The sequence below is a fragment of the Natrix helvetica genome (genome assembly GCF_964273705.1).
Source record: "Natrix helvetica genome assembly, chromosome: 4".
In the NCBI taxonomy this organism is placed as follows: domain Eukaryota; kingdom Metazoa; phylum Chordata; class Lepidosauria; order Squamata; family Natricidae; genus Natrix; species Natrix helvetica.
This window is the reverse complement of record NC_138550.1, coordinates 29416952-29438987: the sequence shown is the minus strand read 5'-3', so window position 1 is coordinate 29438987 and position 22036 is coordinate 29416952.

Genomic DNA, 22036 nt, shown 5'->3' with positions numbered 1-22036 from the left:
ACCGGCCAGCTGTTCACCACCAGAGGACTAGCCGGGTGGTGCGCATGCCGGAAACCAGAAGTTCATTTTTTGGCACACACATACGCCCTGGGCAGCTCCTTTTCTGGGTTGTGGCCCAGAAGAGTGTGCACACTTGCGTTCCCTTTTCAGCACTTGGTGCCAAAAAGTTTTGCCATCACTGTCTTATAAGCTCCAAAATGACTGTCCCTGGTTACTTTATGTAGATGTTAAAAAACATTTGGAGCAGAATCAAAGCCATTTTCCCTGTACTGAAAAGGAATGCCTACAAGATCCAAACTGTGAATTAATCCAGAAGGATCCCATGATTACTAGTATAAAAACTACAGTTGTTAGACTCCTAATGACTTATTTAATGACTTAACATTATCTGTTTGCATGGATTCTGGCTCAATAAAAATCAACTTTATTCAAAGAGCAACTGAGGACAAGTTGTGAGTCAAACTGATTGACTGGAGAGGGAAGCGATTTCATCAAGGAACAACACATGCATGCAAAGCATTCCAGATTCAAACTATCCTCTTTAGTTAGGTTGAAAAATATAAGCTAATAAGTAATGTGCAATATTTATGTTAGAAGAGCTCTGTGCATGACTGCTAGTTAGCATAGAACTACTGGAGAAGAGACTGTTAAAATTCTTTTGTCCTTCCCCATGTATAATCCAGACAATTAAAATGTGTTGTCTTATCTAAAATTATGTAATATTAACAGATCAATTTTCGCCTTGTGGATCTGGAAAATACCCAATTAAAAAAAGCAAAAACCAAACACACACATACAAACATACATATCCCCATAGAGGGATTTTTTAAAAAACAATCCTACCCATAGTAACAAAGAGCTACAAGCTTTGAAATTAGTGTCAGAAAAGGATTTTCAGTACACTCTCAACAGTTTCCTTTTAATGGAGGCCATAGAATGCAGGAGCATTTATCCACAAATTCTGAAGATATGGAATGTCCATTATAATAGAATCATCAACATATTCAGATTTTGAGTATCACAGCCTAGAAAATACAGTTAAGTACTTTCTCTCCAAATCTGTGGTGAACAAAATTTAAATACAGAATGCTTTTACTAGCATAAATAAAGGGAGTTGTTTAGATTTCTTTTAGTATATCAAAGCCTTAATGAATATTTGAGTTCTGACTTGATCTTCTATGAGCTTAGAATAACTGCCCAATGTATCCTTTAGCATAAATTATTGTTCGTAACTGATCTAAGAGCATTTGAACTAAGATTTCCTCCCTCCCTTTTTCCTTCCTTCCTTCCTTCCTTCCTTCCTTCCTTCCTTCCTTCCTTCCTCCCTTCCTCCCTTCCTCCCTTCCTTATTTTTAGTGACTGCCTATACTATTCCAATCAGTTTTCTTGGCAAGAGTTTTGGAAATGGTTTCCCACTGCCTTTTTCTAAGATTGGGAGACAGGCTACTGGCTCAAGGTTAGCTTCATGCCTAAGGTGAAACTAATTAATGGTTTTCCAATTTCTAGCCACATGCTTTAACCTCTACATCAAACTGGCTCTCATTTACTGCTTTTCCTTGAAGAAAACATGGTTCTTTCACTTATCTCAACATTTCTGGTCGTATTTGGATATAACTTTTATTTTCTATTAAATAACTTTTGGTGACACTAAAACAAAAAGGGTTGCCTTAAATCATTCACTTTATAAAACCCACTTTAAAAATCCAGATAGTGCCTTATGGACTTTTAGCAGGATAGAGTCAGAACAAAGACTAATCCAGCTATGTAAGTAAGATTATTCAAGAGGTTAATTACCAAGTGAAATAAGACTAACTTAAGGAGAGGAAAGCGAATATCAACATGGAAGGCAAGCTATTTCCATTAATGCTGCCTTTGCATATCCTTAATTCTTTTTTTAAATTTTTGCTCAAAGAAATGGGACACAGGGAGAAAGAAAGGCTGATTCTGTCCTTCATTTCAATATTTGATAAAATCTCAATTATGTCCCTGTGACATTCAGAAAACCGCTTAGATATGAGCAATTGAAGACATAATTATTGTTCTTGTTACCATCTCTCTCTCTCTTTTTACTTTATTCTGAAACGTATTTGAGGTTGACCCCACATGCCCCCAAAGATATAGATCAGGCATATAACCCATCTTTTTGAGACACCACTTGTTTCTTGTAGCAGCTGCCTATCAGAGGAAGTATTCAGTACTTTGAAAGACATGACTTGTTTTAGAGCCTACATGGTTAAGTAATATTACCTCATGGGACCCAGGAGATGGGTTCATTTGCTCTTTGGGAAAGCATTTGGCTAGGGTTTCACAGTACCCCAAATCCACCCACTTTCAAGTATTCTTGAAAACCTGGCTTTCCCCTCAAGCCTAGGTTAGGTTGCTTTTACAAGCCCCATTAAGTTGGAAGGTGATGTGAAAAGATGGTATATTGTTGTTTCCTCAGAGCATTGTTGTTGTAATAATAATATGATTTTTTTTAAGCTTTGGGAAACTGTACAGAGTCCTCTGGAGTTGGGAAACCAGATAGTTAATAAATAAATAGAAAATAAGACTATTTGATTATTAGAAGCTATAAATTCCATAACTATTGCTTTTTTATATGTGGAGAAGTCTTATTGATATATTTTAAATGAAAAGCACTATAGACAAAATTTCTTGGTGCCCCCTGCAGTAATGTGTAATAATGAAGAAAGTGCAAATGCTGCAATCTCATAACCTTGTTATAAAAATGGCACCCCATTGCTAAGAGGTCTGTAAGGGGTGTGCATAAGCGCATCGGGATGCCTACCATCCCTGTCCTACTGTCTATGTTTATTTGTACCCATTTACTCTGTTCACTTTTATGTTTATACTTATACCTGTTATTTTTTTTAACATAATAAATTAAATACACAATTGGGTTAAAATATTCATGACTGAGAGAGACGTGGCGACAAAGTGAGCCAAAGAATAGGCATAGCAACTAAGTCAGTCAATGGGAGCTTAAACAGATCTGAGTCTGTGCAGAGAATTGAAACAGAAACTTAAGTAAGAAGCGTGGGTGTGGCTTAGCTGCATTAAGCAGTCTGCTGCTTTGAGAAGTAAACTAGCAACCTGTCTGGGCTTGTCTGCTGAATAAAACTATCTGCTTGTGTTTGTCTGTAACTCTCCTGCCTTGTGTTTACTTGGAAGAACCACCTGCTGGTATTGTACATTTATTCATCTATTGTTATGTATATAAAGAAGTTAATGAATCCAGCTGAATGTTATATGTGTGTCCTTTCTGGATTTGAATTTATGCAACAAACTCTGACAAACAGAAGCAAATATGACAAACTGCAACCCAGTGAGTGAACTCAGTCTAGATCAGTGGGTCTCAACCTTCCTAATGCCGCGACCATTTAATACAGTTCCTCATGTTGTGGTGACTCCCAACCATAAAATTATGTTATGTTTTTCGTATATTTTTGAAAATCTATGTTTTCCGATGGTCTTAGGCGACCCCTGTGAAAGGGTCATTCGACACCCAAAGGGGTCCCGACCCACAGGTTGAGAACCGCTGGTCTAGATGAACAAGGAAACAAAACTCTCATGCATTTTGACAAAAATAAAGCTTACCAAACTGCTTAGAGGTATTAAATTATAAGTTTACTGAGAAGTAGGATTTAGCAGGGAAGACTGGAGTGAAGGATAGAAGCTTCCTGGGTCTTGGCACTTACTAAGATTTCAGACAAAGCTTAGAAACAAACTATTTTCTTTTCTTTAAAGGTTTCTTAGGTAAAGCTCAAAAGAAGTGGGTAGCATGAATTAATTATGAGAGAATCCATAGGCAGCTTGCCCATCACTTATTTAAACCAAAGACCATTGAGACTAGCTGGATTTGAAGGGAGACCCCTATGGTTAGTAAACTGCCTCTTCCCCCCAGAGGCAAACTCCTGCTTCTTAACACCAATCCACAGGGTAACAACTTTATTCTTATAGGGAAAAAAAAGAAATGAGAAAAAAAGTCTTTGAATTAACACTGACCTTGAGTTACAGCTAATCACATTTTTCCTCTCCATGTTCTTGGCAGACCATCCTAACTATAACAACCTTCTCTTACTGTGAAAAGGAAAAAAAAACCTCCTTTTTCACAGTCTGGTGGTATGTAATCACACAGGTTACATTTATATCTGGTATATTTCAAATTAGAGGGGAAACGTCTATATTTAACCTATGCCTTGGAGGAGAGTTCTAATGATTCCAAGGTATTATATGGTTGTTCTCTGAAACAACTATTTCAAAATTGCTTTCATATCACTTCTGACCTTAAAATCTACACTCCAGTGATGGGCTGCAGGTGGTACTCCCCGGTATGGGCATACCAGAGCCAACCGTTCCGTACCTTTCTGGTACGGTGCTCCGGAGGGGCCACCCGCCCACCTGAGCTCCTTACCTGTCTTTTAAGGCTTCTGAGCTTCTGTGCACATGCATGGCACGTACAGAGCCTGTGCGATGCTACACTGAGCAGCTGGAGTGTTACAAAGGCACTAAGATGGATGTGCATAATGAGCGTCCATGTGGATGCCGCTGTGCCCGTTCCAACCGTACCGGTTGGATCGGGATCCGGAACCCACCACTTCTACACTCACTACTAACTTCGTTGCCTTCCTTTCCCTTCCTGTTTAATTTCAGTTCATCTGAACCATATTTTATTCCTAAAAAGTAAGGTTTCTTACAAGAAGTCAATGTATTCCTACACAAATCCTCTTATTCCATTAGTTTAACTTAACATTTCTCATTAATACCAGTATTTATAATTTTGAACAATGCAAATAATGGCTAAGCATTTTGGTTTGGGACGAATCACAAATCTTCAGACCTTTTGGAGATTAAAGGTAAAGGTTCCCCTCCCATATATGTGCTAGCCATTCCTGACTCTAAGGAACAGTGCTCATCTCTGTTTCAAAGCCAAAGAGCCACTCCTATCCAAAGATGTCTTTGTGGTCATGTGGCCCGGCCAGCATGACTAAATGCCGAAGGCGCAGGGAACGCTGGTACCTTCCCATCAAAGGTGGTTCCTATTTTTCTACTTGAATGTTTACATGCTTTCGAATTGCTAGGTTGGCAGAAGCTGGAACAAGTAATGGGAGCTCACTCCGTTACTGGGTGCTAGGGATTCAAACTACCAAACTACTGACCTTTCTGATTGACAAGCTCAGCATCTTAGTCACTGAGCCACCGCATCCTAAAGAGTGAATTATAATTATATAAATCAATATTCTTGGTAGCCACTAGGACTCAAATGAAAATTATTTGCATGATCAGGCAGACTCATTGGATATGCATCTCAGAAATCTTATAATATCATTTTTAAGTAGATACTGAATTCTGACAAAGTCCATTCCTTATTTTTGTGGACAACGGTGGGTGATATACCAACTTTACAAAATAAAGAAAAAAATATGTACAAAACTCTAGGAAGTTCTAAAATTATCTTAACTGGAGTGAGTGTTACAAACTATATATAGAATAGACAACTTTTATTGCTCATGCTTGTCATAGCATATTCTTTAATCCAGTTCTAACAGCGAAAGACCATGCACAAGTAGTTATAGTGCAAATATGGATGAAAATCTGCATCTGTATGGTTAAAATAGAATGAACAATGTTGTATCACACTGAAATCATATCTTAGTATGTTTTCAAATTAGTCAATTGAACACCCACACACATGCACTATATTTTAAAATCATTTTAAAATTCTGCTTTAGAGTTTTTCAGGATCTACCTGCTTCACTTTCAGTTTGACAGCTAAAGGACCTTTGAGACAACCACTAAAGCTGTTCCTGAATTACCTTTCATGCTGTTGATTATATTCCAACAAAATTAGGACTATTTCCTAAATAATTTCAGTATACAATGAATACATAGAAACATACTGCTATCAGCTTACCTTTTTCAACAAACTTCTATAGGACTGCTCATTTATCTTATCCATATGTAACATGAAATGTTCAAAAACACCCAACTCAATTATAGAGGAACATTTTAAATATATCAGAGTAACCATTAAACAAGATGACTTGATACAATCAGCTAAAGCATTCAAATTGTCCTCGACTTACAACAGTTCATTTAGTGACTGTTAAAAGTTACAACAGCACTGAAAAGTGATTTATGACCATTTTTCACACTTACGACAGTTGCAGCATCCCCATAGTCATGTGATCACAATGTATTTTGTAAACTTCTCACAAGCCAAGTCAATGGGAAAGCCAGATTCGCTTAACAACTGTATTGCTAACTTAACAACTGCAGTGATTCATATCACTGAACATATGTTGCATATATGTTGCAAGAATGGGTGTAAAATGAGGCAAAATTCACTTAACAACTGTCTCACTTAGCAACAGAAAATTGTGGCCGTAAGTCTAGGACCACCTGCAGGTTAAATCAGAGATGGCAATTGTGGCCCTCAAGATATTGAGCTCCATCAGTCTAGCCAGCACTGCAAATAAATGTATAATGGAAGCTCATTTACTCTGTAGAGATAAGATTAAAATGCTTTAAAATGAACATCAATTCCATATTATACATTCTCTTGCCTCTGATTTGTTATTAATCATCCATGATTTTCTGAACCGGAATTAAAACTCAGAAGTCCAGTATGATTTGTTTATTTATGTCCAAAATCAAGTAACAGAATTTAAAAAATACAGCACAACATTATTACATATATGGTATATGTAACTATATAGAGTACAAAACTATATAAAAAAGAGAAATCCTATAAAGTTAAAATTGCATAGAAGGGATCAAATGGTTTTTATTATTAATAAAAATAATTCATGTAGCCTTTGAAACATATGGGTTCTAATCATTTAATAAGAATATCTCAATATCTTCATCATGTCTACCTCACAAATAATAGGGATATTAACTCTGATTTCTAATACATGTACAGAAAAGAATGTGTGAACTAAATGTAAAGGTAAAGATTCCCCTACAGATATGTGCTAGTCATTCCCAACTCTAAGGGGGCAGTGCTCATCTCCGTTACAAAGCCGAAAGAGCCAATGCTGTCCAAAGACGTCTCTGTGGTCAGGTGGCCAGCATTACTAAAATCCAAAGGTGGATGGAACATTATTACCTTCCTACCAAAAGATGGTCCCTATTTTTCTACTTGCATTATTACTTGCTTTCAAACTGCTAGGATGGCAGAAGTTGAGACAAGTAATGGGAGCTCATGCACTAGGAATTTGAACCGTTGAGCTGCCAATCTTTCTGATCAACAAGCTCAGCGTGTTCTACTAATGTATGAACAAGATTCAACCTATATTGGAATAGATACATCCTCAATCTGGTACTTCACAATTAATATAAAAAGGCTACTGAATATTTTCCCCCCCTCCAATGTTTAGAAGTGCATCATCTTTTATTAACTTAGACTTCAGCTTCACTTCCAGTTCTCACTGCAATCCACTGATATACTTCTGATTTATCCCCTTTTGATAAATGACTCGATTAAACTGGATTCCTCTGTCACTGTTAGAGATATGAAATTAAAAATGTTCCATCTTTAATCATGCCAAGCTTCATAGTCATCTCCCAGGCTCCATTTATCAATAATTAATATATAAAGGGAGATTGAAATCCATTTCTATTCCAAAGACCTAAAAGTTACATTTTTAATAATAAGGCCTCGTTATTCTTAGAAAAGGACAGATTCATTCATGTGATATGGCCAAGAAATAAAGTGACTCTTACCGCAAGGAATAACTGTCCAGAGGTTGTTTAAACAAAAGTTTTTTTTAAGGGGGGGGGAAAGAGATATAATAAAATATTCCACCTCTGTCCAAATCCAGTGTTATTTTTATTTATAGTTGTAAAATGAGATAATTAATATTGTTTAAGAAAAAAAATCAAAAGGGATTTCTAATTCACAGAAACTACTATTTTTGTAAACTCATCTGTCTCACATATTTCCTATGAAAATAAATAGACTGGAATATATGCTGTTAACATCTACGCTTTGATCAGTAAAGCTAGCATTATTTACTCATCCATTCTCGTTATTTTTGTCATTTAACACCTTTAGTGAAAGTCACATCAGAATATTTCAAAACATGGTGACTAGGAATGTTTTATTGAATAATTTACCCAGCTCTTGACATTTTGATCACAGAGCGTAATCAGCCTTCAAAATCCTCCTCACATAGATAATACACTTCTATGCATACTAGTTTCTTCAAATAAGATCTGTTCAAATGCCAGACATTGTTATATAGAATTTAATCATTTGTTTTTCATTTTGTAAAGTGCAAGATCTATTCTAAATCCTGCTTCCTGGAAGCTCAAGTCTTCAAGAATATTTGTTTTCTACTGAGTATAAATGAACAGAGGGAAAATGCTTAATCTTTGAAAGTCCCATCTGTTAATGTTTTGAATCTCTATGTATTACGGTAAGTTTACTTCACTGCCTTTATTTAAATGTACTATTGTCCTATTTGTCTATTTTTGTTACATGGTTTTAAGTGTTATTGGAAAAAGACCATTTCTCAATTCTTTCCAGAATTTCTTAATTTTTGTTTAAGAGATTTAAGTGTACCAAATATTAATTGTTCAGTACAAATGCTAATTAGGTAAGGATCTTTTTCTTTCTGTTAAAGAATTAATTAATGATACAATACTTATCAGAGAAGCCCAACATATTTTTGTAGGATTTACTTCTGAGTAGATAAGAATATGCTGTTAAAGCATCTTAGGTAGTTACATTTCAATTAGGTAGCTGATTGTTTAAGTTGAAGACCATTGCATTCTTAAACATACTGCTTTAAGATTTCTCAGTAGGATTTCTGAAGTACCACATTTAGGTTTGCATTTATAATCTAAGTAAATCATTCTGCATGTTAATAAGAACACAATTTCAATGTGGCTATGCATAACAAATGGTAACACCTTTTACTTATGTCTGTTCCAAAAAAAGGAAGAACCTCCATGGCTCCAAATTTACATTTTTAAATAATTACTTCAAAAGAAACAAAATCTATGTCTCCAATGTGTGAAGAGGAAACACTGACTCTAGACAAATAGTATGGCAAGGGTGTGAAACTGGATTTCTTAGAGGGCCAGATCAGCACTGAAGTTATCCTCCGCAGGTCAGCCGGGGAATGGACACTCCCTGCAAAATTTTGCCGGCCAAAATGGGGCATGGGGTACTACATGAGACCACCCTGTGCCCTGTTTTGGCGAGAAAAGTGATACAGCAGGCCGTCCAGGCTGGAAAAAAAAAGGGTGCAAGGGGGGCACGCATAGCCCAGCATGTTCTGTTTTGGCTGCCAGAGGAACCACTGGCTGGTCCTTTGCTAATTCCAGCCCAGCTCTGCAGGCCTTGAATTTGACATTCCTGCTGTTTGGTAATAGTTATTCTTTTCATTGCATATTACTACCCTTACTTGCAGGAAAATTAATTTTGAAAACAAAATAACGTGTTCTTTTAAAAAAATAATAAATTAAAGGAAATAATAGATACAAGATGAATCATTAATTGTTTTTTTCAAAATCTTATATTTCGAACATAGAAATTATTCCTTTCTCCACACTTTCCCATTATCGCTTCTAACACTGCAATGAAGTCTAAAAGCAGTAACCATTCGTCCACTTAACATTGAATCCAAGTGTCTCCTATGAAATTCCCAAAATTTAAAATCCTGAACTGAATGTCCAAGTCGGCAAAGATAAAACCATCACACTGTTTTGATTTATTCAAAACCAAGAAAACAGCCAAAACAGTCTTCTCTCTCATATAATTAGTCAACCAAACAAAGCACTCCAGCCAGGTTGAAACTAAATCAACAATTTATGTATGATGGCTGGGTAACAAAACAATAACAGATGGACATGAGCATTGAATTCTGTAGCAACATTCAGAACAGCGACTTCTGATATTATAGAGCAAATTAAAAATTAAAAAAAAATAGTAAGCAGTCTACTAAAACACCAACTATCACCCTTTGCCAGTAATTACCATGTTACTATGTAGCAACATGAACAGACCTCCTTGTGATTGTAGAGAGACAATATCATTCAATAAGCCTTAATTACTGAGAAATTGTACAGTATCACATGACAACCTACCTGCTGGTATAATGCAGCCCTATCACTCATCACCCACTGGAAGTTATGGGGGGGAAAACCCCTCTATGGTAGCCTGGCTGAGGTGCTAAAGCATGGTAGCTCTGTGGATGTAATCACACAACATTGTGCATTTTTGGATTGCCCAATCAGGAAGGCGAGAGAAAGGAAATAAGTACATAAGTACTTTATGTGGAAAGTTTATAAAAGCATATATGGTAAGTATTGCTATTATAATTCCAATGTTCCTTGTCCCCTGCTACTGAATCACAAGTAACACTGCGCTAACACTTTTATTGAAAGTTGGAAATAAGGGTGATAATTGCACCGTTGCCCTACAGAACCTATGCAAGTTATAATTATATACTGTTACCAAGAAACCCAGCAATTTTAGGCCTATTACCCACAGGTATCATTTATTTCAGAGTTAAAATTATTATTCCATTGGTAGCTTCATACATGCTTCTTGCCTTAAGTCTTTCTTTCCTATTCAGAGCTCGCAGAAGTGAAAAGCGTAGCAAAGAGAGGCACATGAGACGTTTTGCCTTGCCATTTCCCAAACATTCCCTTCCCTATGAAATAGGTTTGTTTCTCCAGCTTGTTCCTAAAGAACCTGAGAACTGCTTTATACTTTGTTCTCAGCAGCGTTTTGAATATTATTTTATTACCTGAGGTGGCAGAAAGTGTAGGCTTGTTCTTTTCTATTTTATACCTCTCCATCACTTTGAAGGCCTCCCCGTCTATTCACACTTTAACTTTTGGAAAAGCCCAAATGGATGAGTTCATTCATGGTAACTTTGATTTTAGCAAGGGAAGGCAAGAACATGCATAATCTTTGGCTAGAATGTGATTATGTGAAAGAACATCACACTCTACCTAAAGAATTTTATTCATTTTGAGGGAATTATTAGACTTAATAGAAGAAAGGAACTAATGTATTGTGCACAGCATGTCCTTATGGCAATAGTAATAGCTCTTAGAGTTACATACCCTGTCCCCTAGTGCCTTAACAGCACTCTCTGGGCAGTTTACAATGTCTGCATATTATCCTCAATAGTTTGGCTCCTCATTTCATTGACCTTGGTAAGATGGAAGACTGAGTCAATAGTGAGCCTGCCAGGATCGAACTTCAGGCTGTGGACAGAGTTTGCCTGCAATACTACATTCTAATCACTGTGCCACCAGTGCTTCAGGCCTTATGAAAAGAATAGTCACTTCATTGCAACAGATAGTCTAGTATGGAGATTTGACACTATCCTCTATGAAGAAATGGTTAGTAATATTGACAAGTCTTGCTGAGATAAATAAATTGACTTGTTTGATTAAAGAAAATATGGCATCTACATTTATTGATGACTGGAAACATCTTAAGGACTTTTTGTGTAAAAATCAAAGCAAAAGAAATGTGGTTTATGGTTTGGATGACTAGACAGGATAGAATACGGAAAGAAAAGTATTAATGATGTAACTTTAGAGAGAGAGATTAAAATATAACTCTACTTATAATTGCTGTGAAGAATATCAAAAGCCACTACTTTGTATTTTTTTTCTTTATATTTTTAAAACTTTCCTTTTCCTGAACTTTTTGCTTTCTCCTTGCTTGTTGTCTTTTTGTTATTTGTTCTGTATTTGTTTTTAACTTATATTTTTTAAATAGAAATTAAAGAAAATCTAATGGACAGAAATATGGGGAAGTGGCCCAAAATACACTTAGGTGAGCTTAGAAAGAATGTAAAGCTCCTTCCATTCATCAGGATGTAACTCTTTTCCAGATATCAGAGTTAAAAGAAGGAATAGGAGGGAAAGTCATAAAATGTGCAGATGACACCAAGCTGGGATGAACAGTCAACACTTTGAAAGATGGGCTTGAGAATCCCCTCATATAAATCATTTATGGCGATCTTCAATTCCCAAAAGATCTGAGAGATAGAAAGATGGACAAATCATCAGCCTAGATTTATAGAAGTGGTATTAGAGCTCATAGGGGGAATAGTCCTACTATACATTTGGAAGTTGCTGTTTTAGTTTATTTGTATTACTTTTGCTTTTATTCTAACATTCACATTATTTTCTAAGCTTTCTTATGACCTTCTTTGGACCAAAGTGATGTATTACTTATGCAGAATAATAACAAACATATTATAGAGAATTAACTTCCTGATTGGACTTATATAGAATGTTAAATGAAAAATATTAAACAAGAACAAAAGTGATTTATGGTTTGGGTGAACTGATGTATACACAAAACAGGAATCAGAAAAAACAAGTTAATTGTACAAAAATATGTATGTATTCATTTCCTATAGCTTCCATACCATTCAATTCCAGAAAGCTGTGTATGCCTTACAAGAATGATCACAAGAGTTAAAAACAATCAATGCTTTATGATGGTACTATCCACTAAGAGCCTCACCCAAAACAGGTAAGTTAGTTTACAATGCTTTGGTTCCTGCTCTAATGGTGTTTGCAACAGAATTTGTAATAGTTTGCAATGTCTGTTCCGTGACTACTGATACCACAAATTAGAGTACTAATTTTCTAGTTTTTGGGTATATGCAATAGTTATCCTATCACTGATTTGGCCTGGTGTGAGAAGGAGAAAAAAATACCACAGCAATCTACTAGAATGCATAGTGTCATAAGAAATATATCTGAGCTGTGCAGTATATACAGTTAAACTGAGCAATATTAAGGTGCATTAAAGTAACATAATCTCTTCTCTGTAAAGTATAAGCCTGGGTGTGGTCAAGATGCACAACAAGGCAAATTGTTGTTCCATCCAAAATACTGACCCCGTAACAGAGCAGCAAGCAAAGAGACAAATATATCTATATTGTTTGAATTTCTCTTGCCTTGCTTGTCCAATGAATGCATGATTGTGACTGATGTAACTTCAATTGTTTAAAGCTCCTCTTGTCCCATTCCCCTTTTTAATTGGAAAAGTAACAAATCTAGTTATCAAATATTGATGTTCCTCTCCACAAGGATTATCTAACTAGGTAATCCAATTACTCATCTTTCTGGAAAACAAAAGCAACTCAAACCTACATCAAGACAATTTGTTGCCAGAGCACCAAAGGTAAGAATAGATGACATCAGAACATGAAAAAAAACTAAAGACATGTTATTATGGAAACTGAATTCTCACAATTTCAAAAGACTTGAGTGTGGTACTTCTTGGTTTCCAGCTCATGAAGAAGTCCCAATTTCCAGCTTTAACCACATTGCTTTTGATGAGTATTCATCCTTATAGTATTTCCAATTGTTTCCAAGCAAACATACTTTGAACAGATTTGAACTACCCAGAGTCATTCAGGACAGTGAGAAGGATGGCATATAAATTTAACAAACAAAAATAAACTTTTATGTGCACTTTTTATTTTCTACTTTTAATGCTAACATTCTGCAATTCCTTCCTTCCTTCCTTCCTTCCTTCCTTCCTTCCTTCCTTCCTTCCTTCCTTCCTTCCTTACATACATACATACATACATACATACATACATACATACATACACATACATAACTGTTCCAGCCATTGAGATAAAGTCAAATTAGTTACAAACAATTTTACATAAAATATAGCTAGTGGGCATAACATAAAAATAATGTTGCTTTCTAATCTTTCTCTGTTTATACTGCTGCATAAGCTTGGAACTCAATCACAAAGCCTATAATATTGTAGATGGAACTATGTCACAAGGAATCCAATGGACATGATGCAATGTAATTTTGTGAACATCCTTTAATCAAATTCACCAAACATCTTTAATTCTCTTATGCTTTCCTTGTTTTTATGTATAGCATTTTAGCTTGTTTTTGTACAGCAATGACTTTTTGATTAGACACTAATATTTATTTAAAACTGAAAAGCAAGATACAAGTATTTCAAAATAACCTACCCAAATGACAAACACAGTGTACATTTCATGTATACAGAATCTATCTATTCCCAAGAAGCCACGGACAAGTTCTGGCTTGAAAACAATCCTTCAATATATTAATACAAATGGAAGAAGTGTAACATCTGTCTTTCTTTCCTCTCTAGATTCTATTTTTTTGGGGGGGCAGTTGGTACTCAATGCAGCATACAGCCCAGAAATGACATGTGGTTTATTTATTTAGTGATATTTGACAACTCTGGATACATTATAAAGAAGAATGGAGCACTGAAGGAGGATTAGGTTTCTGCCCTTGCTGTACACATGGCAAATAGCCAAATATTCCATTTATAATGTTGCACTGCCCTCCATTACAAGGTCACGCATAGATAGATTGAATCTCCAATTTGCATTAAAAGGAAAAGATGTCAGAACATACATACTATGTTTTCAGACCAATAGGAACATTCTGCTGGAATCAAAACCAAACAAAAATAACAATCAAATTAAAAACAAATATGTATTAAATGCTCTCTGCAGGACTAGCATAGAATTAAAGCAACAAGAACACTGAAAAGTGAGGGGATCATACTTCTGGACTGTCATAATTTTAGCTGGCTGAAGCGAGGGGAAAATCAGCATTAGTGGAATGAATAAACTTAACACCTAAGATTTTTAATATCAGGCAAGGAAATGTAAAAGGAAAAGAATAGTTTTCCAATATTCTCACATATTGTAAAATTTTATAGTAAACAATATACACTCTAATAATATTCCCTCAGATATGATATTGAAAATTGAAGAAAAAAATTAAATATTACAAAGAATACAAAGCTCTTACTTGGGCCACCAATGTGCTTTTCAGAAGCAAGGGGTAGCTGATTAAATGGATTGGTATACTGCATATAATCATAGCAATAATGTCCATAGTGGGGAGTAAAAAATATGAGGTGGAAGCATGACTAAATTCTGCTCTTTAAAATAGAAGGAGTAGCACATTATTATGTATAATGTGGGGTTTAGGTGATATATACAATTAGAGAAAAAGCATAATAAGGCAAGTTGCCTGTGACACTTCAAAGATCCCAACCCTACAATACTCAATGCACTAGAAGGAATCAGTTCTTAACAGACAGTATTCCATATCTTGACAATTTTCTTCAAATGTGGTGATGAGACATGGCAAAGTGGGAAAATCACAAATAAAATATCATCACTCTGCAAAACTCTTCCTATGGACATTCTCAATCATCCAGTTCATGATTGTCCCTTGTTTTGTTTTTTTCCCTTAGAAAAAAAATTGCTTCCTATCCAAGAAGCTCAGAGCTGAAGAAGCTTCTTGGATGAGAAGTGAAGCTATGTACTGTAGAGGAAAAATCTTCACCATCTTTGTTCAGCAAAAAACTCTTCCTAAATTTTGTTTTTTGTTATCTCTCATATAATTGTGATAAAATGTCCTGCTTAATAGGTTCCAAAACAACCTTAAACTAATTCTCCTATAGTTTTTCATTCACTATCACTATTTTCCCTATTTATGGAAGATCAATAATGGCATTGTTGCAACCATCAGACAGATATAAATTATAGTTTACTTATTATCCTTATGTTTAAATTCATAACAAACCCATAGCTTCCATGCATGCATTTATCAATTCTAATGTTTATGCTTATGGATTCTAATTTTCATTCAGATTTAATACATCTCTCCCCTTCTTCCCTTGACCCCATATAGTCTCTTATATTCCATTTTTTCCCCAAAAGCTATAATCATTGCTTTTGTCAATCAAAGATTTCATATAAAATTTTAATATGAAAGAGAAGATGTAAAGAAGACTATCAAACTTAGTTATACCTGTGCTGTAGACAGCATTTTGTGCTAGGCTTATAAATAGTATGAATCAGATTTGAAACATTTTAGAGGGTATACATTTTGTTGAAGGAAAATACATACATACTGTATATTTCTGCATATACAGTATGTATACATACATACTGTATATTTCTGCATACACATACATAAGCACAACACCTAATCATTTCTAAATACTATTTTATTTGTGGCATTAGGAGACAATACATAGTGTAGATGTCTAGAAGTCCTCCGCTATGTTGAGTTTTAGGCAGACCAGAGACTGTCCAAGAGAATCTTATATGATATTGTTGCTGCCTTCTTGCGGTCCCTGGAACCTATGGGGATCTGGATAGGAGACAATATGATTCAACTGAATCCTGGCAAGACTGAATGGCTTTGGATACCTGGAGGTTCATAATCCAAAAGTTCAAAGAGTAGGTGGAAGTCTTGACTAGCTTTGCACAACTCCATGTTGTGCACCAGTTGGTCCTTTCTTGGATCAGGAGTCCCTGCGCTCAGTCATTGAAGCCCTAGTCATCTCATGCCTGGACTATTGTAATCTGCCCTACCCTTGAGGAGTATTCAGAAGCTACAGCTAGAGTTGAATGCAGAAGCACAGGTTGTTTTGGGGCTCCTAGGGTGGCCCATGCTAACCCCCCTTCCATGAGAGTCATTAACTGTTGGTTTACAATTTAATGTGTAATTCAAAGTGTTAGTTATCACCATTAAAGACCTTCATTGCATGGGTCCAGGTTAATTGAAAAAATGTAGGTTTTGGATTGGCTCATGTCACCAATGCCAGCAGAAAAGGCATGCTGCAGGCTCCATCAATTAATAATTTTCAGCTGATGGGATCCAGGAGGAAAGTATCCTCACCCACCTTTTTTTACCTTTTGTAAGGGCCTGAAGACCTGGCTCCGCCAGTTGGTCTGGAGCGCCAACAGGGGTGTCCCATTTGGGAGGGGGTTATTGAATTAGAAAAAAAACTATACCTCTCCCTGTAGGCTTCATATTCCCTTCTTCATCTATTAATGGTATCTATTATTATTATTTATTTTTATTGCTATGTGTACTAGTTTTCATGTTTGTAAGCCACCCAGAATTATCTCTGATGAGATGGATGGGACATAGATGTAATAAATGAACAAACAAAAAACAAGTTATGGCTTATTATGACAAATATGTATATTTTATTTTACTACTGTGATACTGTGCAGATCTTTAGTTACAAATGAAATTGGGAATTGCTTTCCCAATAAACTGGTGTTGATGAAATATAGATGAATTTCACCAACATTTTGTTTTGCCATGGTTCATCAAAAATGTTACTCCAGCAGTCCTGTTGTAATACATTGCTCATTTAGGCAAAGCACAGAAGACATTTCAGTTAATGTCTCTTGTGGAACTGTCCATTCACTTTTATATGTACAATATATGACATACAGAAAAGAAGACTATGAACTTTGTGAGATAGATGGAAAGATATAGAGAAAACGTCCATATGGATCAATGAAGCAAATTTATAAAAGCACCGTAACTGACTCAAATCAAAACAGACTTTTATAGGACAACCAAAATACACATCCGTGAGCTAGAATTGTGGCCTTCGCAAATGCAACCCTAACCCTAATCAGCTGCTGTTGAAACATTTAGAAAGGTATATAAAATTATTTCATTAATGTGTTATGGTTTCAATTGTATATTTATAATATAATTTTAGCAATCTAATATGTTATACACTGAATATATTTATTCCACATAGATATATAGACACACAGAGACAAAAATATTGTTGCCAAAATATAAAATTACATTGATCAAAAACCCACAAGATTTTTGTATTTATATATGTTAATTAGAGTAGCTTGCAAAGGCAATGTGTATGCAAATCCACAAAGCAAACGATACCAGACTAGAAAAGAAACAAAGAAAGCTGTTGATATTCTCTTGCTTCCTGCTCCCCCGTCTTGAATTATATAGGAAATAGGAGTAATGGAATATTCATAATCTGGATAACATTCATAAAATTTGATTTAAAATGCAGTTTCCCCAGCATCAAATTATTCTCAATAAAGATGGCGCTGATGGAAGTTGATTTTATCAACAGCATTCAGAAGAATCTAGTATAACTTTTGCTGTATCAGACCAAAAGACCTATTTATCCTAGCATCTTTTTCCTAGCAGGAGTCATAAAGAAGGTGAGACTGCTCATAATATGTGTCCTTTAGTACCTTATATGCAGATATTTATTGCTTCTAGCCCAGAAGTCTATTTACCTCAGCTGTCATGATTCATACATTTCTGGCACTTATACAATCTGCCGTCCTTAGATAATTCCTATGAAGTTGCAGCATGTGCCTTGCATTTCCAAATCTGCCAGATTTCCATTCCCTCCCAAGTCTAGAGAGTGCAGTCTGAGCATTTCAATTCCATAGTACATGGCATTAAAAATACAATAAAAATATACAAAACAACAACAAATAGTAAGAAAAAGGAAAAAAAGAATGAAAAGAGTAGAAAACACATAGTTTACCTCTTCCACTCTTTCTATGAATTAATTATTGTCTTATTCTTCCCCCATCTCTTTTTAATCTCTAAATCTAGAATTCAGTCTTTTCTTATTTCAGTATAAAATTCATATATGATTTCCACAATATGTTGCAATTCAAGAGTGCTTAAACCATGATTATTGAAAAGATTGGCTCTTGTATTTTTTTTAGGAGGAATCACACAAAATTTACGGTATAAATCCTATTATATGTTTAATGTAATTTTTAAAATGAAATGTTTAATATCCATCGCAAAAGTGCTTTTTTTTCAGCTGGACTTTTTGGATTTTCTTTGAAGACATTTCGCTTTTCATCCAAGACACTTCTTCATCTTTGACTGGATGGTGGGGAATGGAAGGATTCCCACCATTAGGTCAGAGTTAAAGAAGCTTCTTGAATAAGAAGTGAAACATCTTTAAAAAACAAAACAGAAAGTCCAATTGCCTCTTGAAAAAAAAGCACCTTTGGACAACCACAACCTAGATGTCTGGGAATCTCCAAGAAGTCCATCCCAAAACAGAAGATTCTTGTCATTCCTACCTACTGAGTGCAGTTAGTGGTAGCAAAAAAAAAAATCACCTTAAAGCTCAGCTAAAATTTACCTGAAATAGGTTATGATTCTTTTTCTTTATATTTTAATATCTTCCAGAACTATTGGATCAGTTTTCTTCCTTACAGACCACATGTCACCTCCTAAGAGCCATACTGGTTCAGTGGGTAGAATGCAGTATTGCAGGATAATTCTGCCAGTTCAGTCCTGACCAGTTTAAGCTTGACTCAATCTTTTATTCTTCTGAGGTTGGTAAAATGATAACCCAGATTGTTGAAAGTAATATATAGACTGTGTAAAACCACTTATAGAGGGCTGTAAACACTACAACGTACTATGTAAGTCTCAGTGCCATTGCTAATTTCAGCACTCACAAATATTAAAGAATGTTGAAAGGAGATGCCAATTACTTCTAAAGAAATGACCTTGAGATTTTTATTTTCAGTCCGTTTTAAGCCCTGGTATCTTTACCTACATCTCCACCAACTATCATTCAATACAATGATTGGTCACTATAGTAATAAACTATACAGTTTAAATAAACAAACTATTATTAATAAATTGTTTGGATTTATTGGCCAACCAATTCCATTGTTCCATTGATGCCAGCACACAACTTTTAATATGGAATGCAAGAAAGAGGCAAGGGCCTATATTGTCAAACATTCAGCAGCTGTTTACTCATCCACCCATGCACATGTACACAAAACTCCAGTTTCATCTTCCTTTTCTTGAAGTAAAAAATAAATTGAAATGAAATGAAAGTCAGCTGATGCTAGCAACAACCTAACATCAAACTGACAGAATTGTGGCATGCAACTTGATAATAGATGACCACCTACAGAGCTGAACAATAGAGAAAAAAAATGTGGCTCCATAAATAGGGGAATTCACAGCTCACAGTATGAGAAATAAATAAACTACAAAGCATTGTTTCCTTTGAAGGCTTGTCATCTGTCATTTTAAGTTATATAACTGTAAGGCGGGGCTTGAGTTTATCGCAGTCTCTCTTTTTCCTTCTTTCCTTCTCTTTCTACACATACACAGAGAGAGACAGAGACAGAGACAGTGAGAGGGAGAGATGAATACAGTACATACATACACAAGTTACCAGAAATCTACTATCCGAGACTCCGTTTCATACCTAAATGCAGGCAGCACTGACATGATACATCCAAAGATCTCTTCACTATATCTTCTTCTAAGTCTCATGACCCTTTTTATAATGGTTCTTACCTACAGTTTGAAAATAATTATCTATTCTTTTGTCCTTGGAAGTGGGCTACATTTAGATTTAAAATGGTCAGTTGAGACCACATTAGGAAAAAAAATTGTGCAGCCGGGATAAAAACATCATTTTTATAAATTATTTATAGTTAATGTTATCATTTCCAGTCATTTCTTTAAGGATTTTTTTTCCGTCTGATTTGCTAGCTGTTGAGAATTCCACAGTTCCATCCATTCTTTGAGGATGGTTGGTAAGCTCCATTATTCTCCTCTATGACAAGCAAATGGTAAAGCCCATTGTTCGTTGTTGGCCACTCTTTCATATTCACTGCCCACATCCTGTCAGATCTCAACTTTTTCAATACTTTCTCTTTTGTTCCTCTTTATCCTTGGTTGTTGAAATAACTATGGCTATCCAGATAAAGCATATTTTCAGAGATGTTGTTAAATAAAATAAAATTCTGGATTTCATGTTCCTAGTTTCTTTTCACATGGTTTAAAAAGTTATTTAGAGACGTGGGCCTGCTCATTCTCCTAAATAGGACTTTTGCCACAAACCCTGTTCTGGTTTTGCCATCATGACTATAATGATGAAAACAAATTAGTCCAATGAATTATATAGTAAACATATGCTGTGTTAGAGCAAATATGTGCAGTGTTTCTCTGACTTTGCTTTGAAGTTGAAGACAGGGCAATTTTATATATTTTCCATATATGAAAATCAACTTAGGATTTTGCAGAACAAGGAGGAAAAATAACAGAAGAGTCCCTCATAAGTGAAATATGTAGTTTCCAAACCATAGACAATAATTATTTGACATTATTTTATTTTGGTTAGATTCAACTTCTATCCCAATTTGGACCCCACACGTCATAGATTCAGGGAATCTGAAGTTAGACTAAAAAGAGCTGGAGGTCATAGGACTGTGCAGAGTTTCATTCGAAGGGAAGAATATATTTCAGAGTGTCTGATCAGTTACAAGTAGGAAGGAAAACAAACAAGCAAGCCCCATTGCAACTGTTTGCTTTAGAATCCCAAATGCTTAACATCCTGATGATCAGCCTTGAGAAGATAAGAAGTTAAGTGAACTATAATATCACTCTTCAAATACCTGACAAGATAATCAATTACCCAGAGAGGCGATAGGCTCCTTTTACCGGATACTTTTATTCAAAGGCCATCTTTCATGGGTGCTTTGATTTAAATTTTTGCATTAAGTAGGTGGCAGCATTTTATGACCTAAATGGCCCCAGAGACATTTATAGGGAGGACAGCAAGGACAAAATGCTCAAACATGTTTTGCAATGTTGCAACTGCAAACTCCACCATTTGAGCCATGGTGGTGCAGTGGTTAGAATGAGGTACTGCAGCTACTTCTGCTGCCTGCAATTTGGCAGTTCGATTCTCACCAGCTGGGCTCAAGGTTGACTCAGCCTTCTATCCTTCCAAAGTCGGTAAAATGAGAATTCAGATTGTTGGGGTTAAGATGCTGACACTGTAAACTGCTTAGAGAGGGCTGTAAAGTACTGTGAAGCGGTATATGAGTCGAAGTGCTATTGATGTTTATATCATAACTTGTGACTTTGGCTATATAAACTCTGCATTATTTTTTGCTTGCCATTTGTTTCATCAGGTATTTTTATTTGAAACTTAAACCATTTTCATAGGACTCATAAGTGCTTCACAACTATTCTCCCTAAACCATGCCAGAATAAACCATGGCAGAACATGAGTTCAGAACTGTTCACAATGAGGTTAGTGTAATTCATACAGTTGAACCAAACAAACATTCCATCCATTATTTATCATCCAAATGCTGGCACAAAACTAGCTGTGGGAAATATTACATCCAAAAACATGAGGTATGAAACCATCACTGATTTT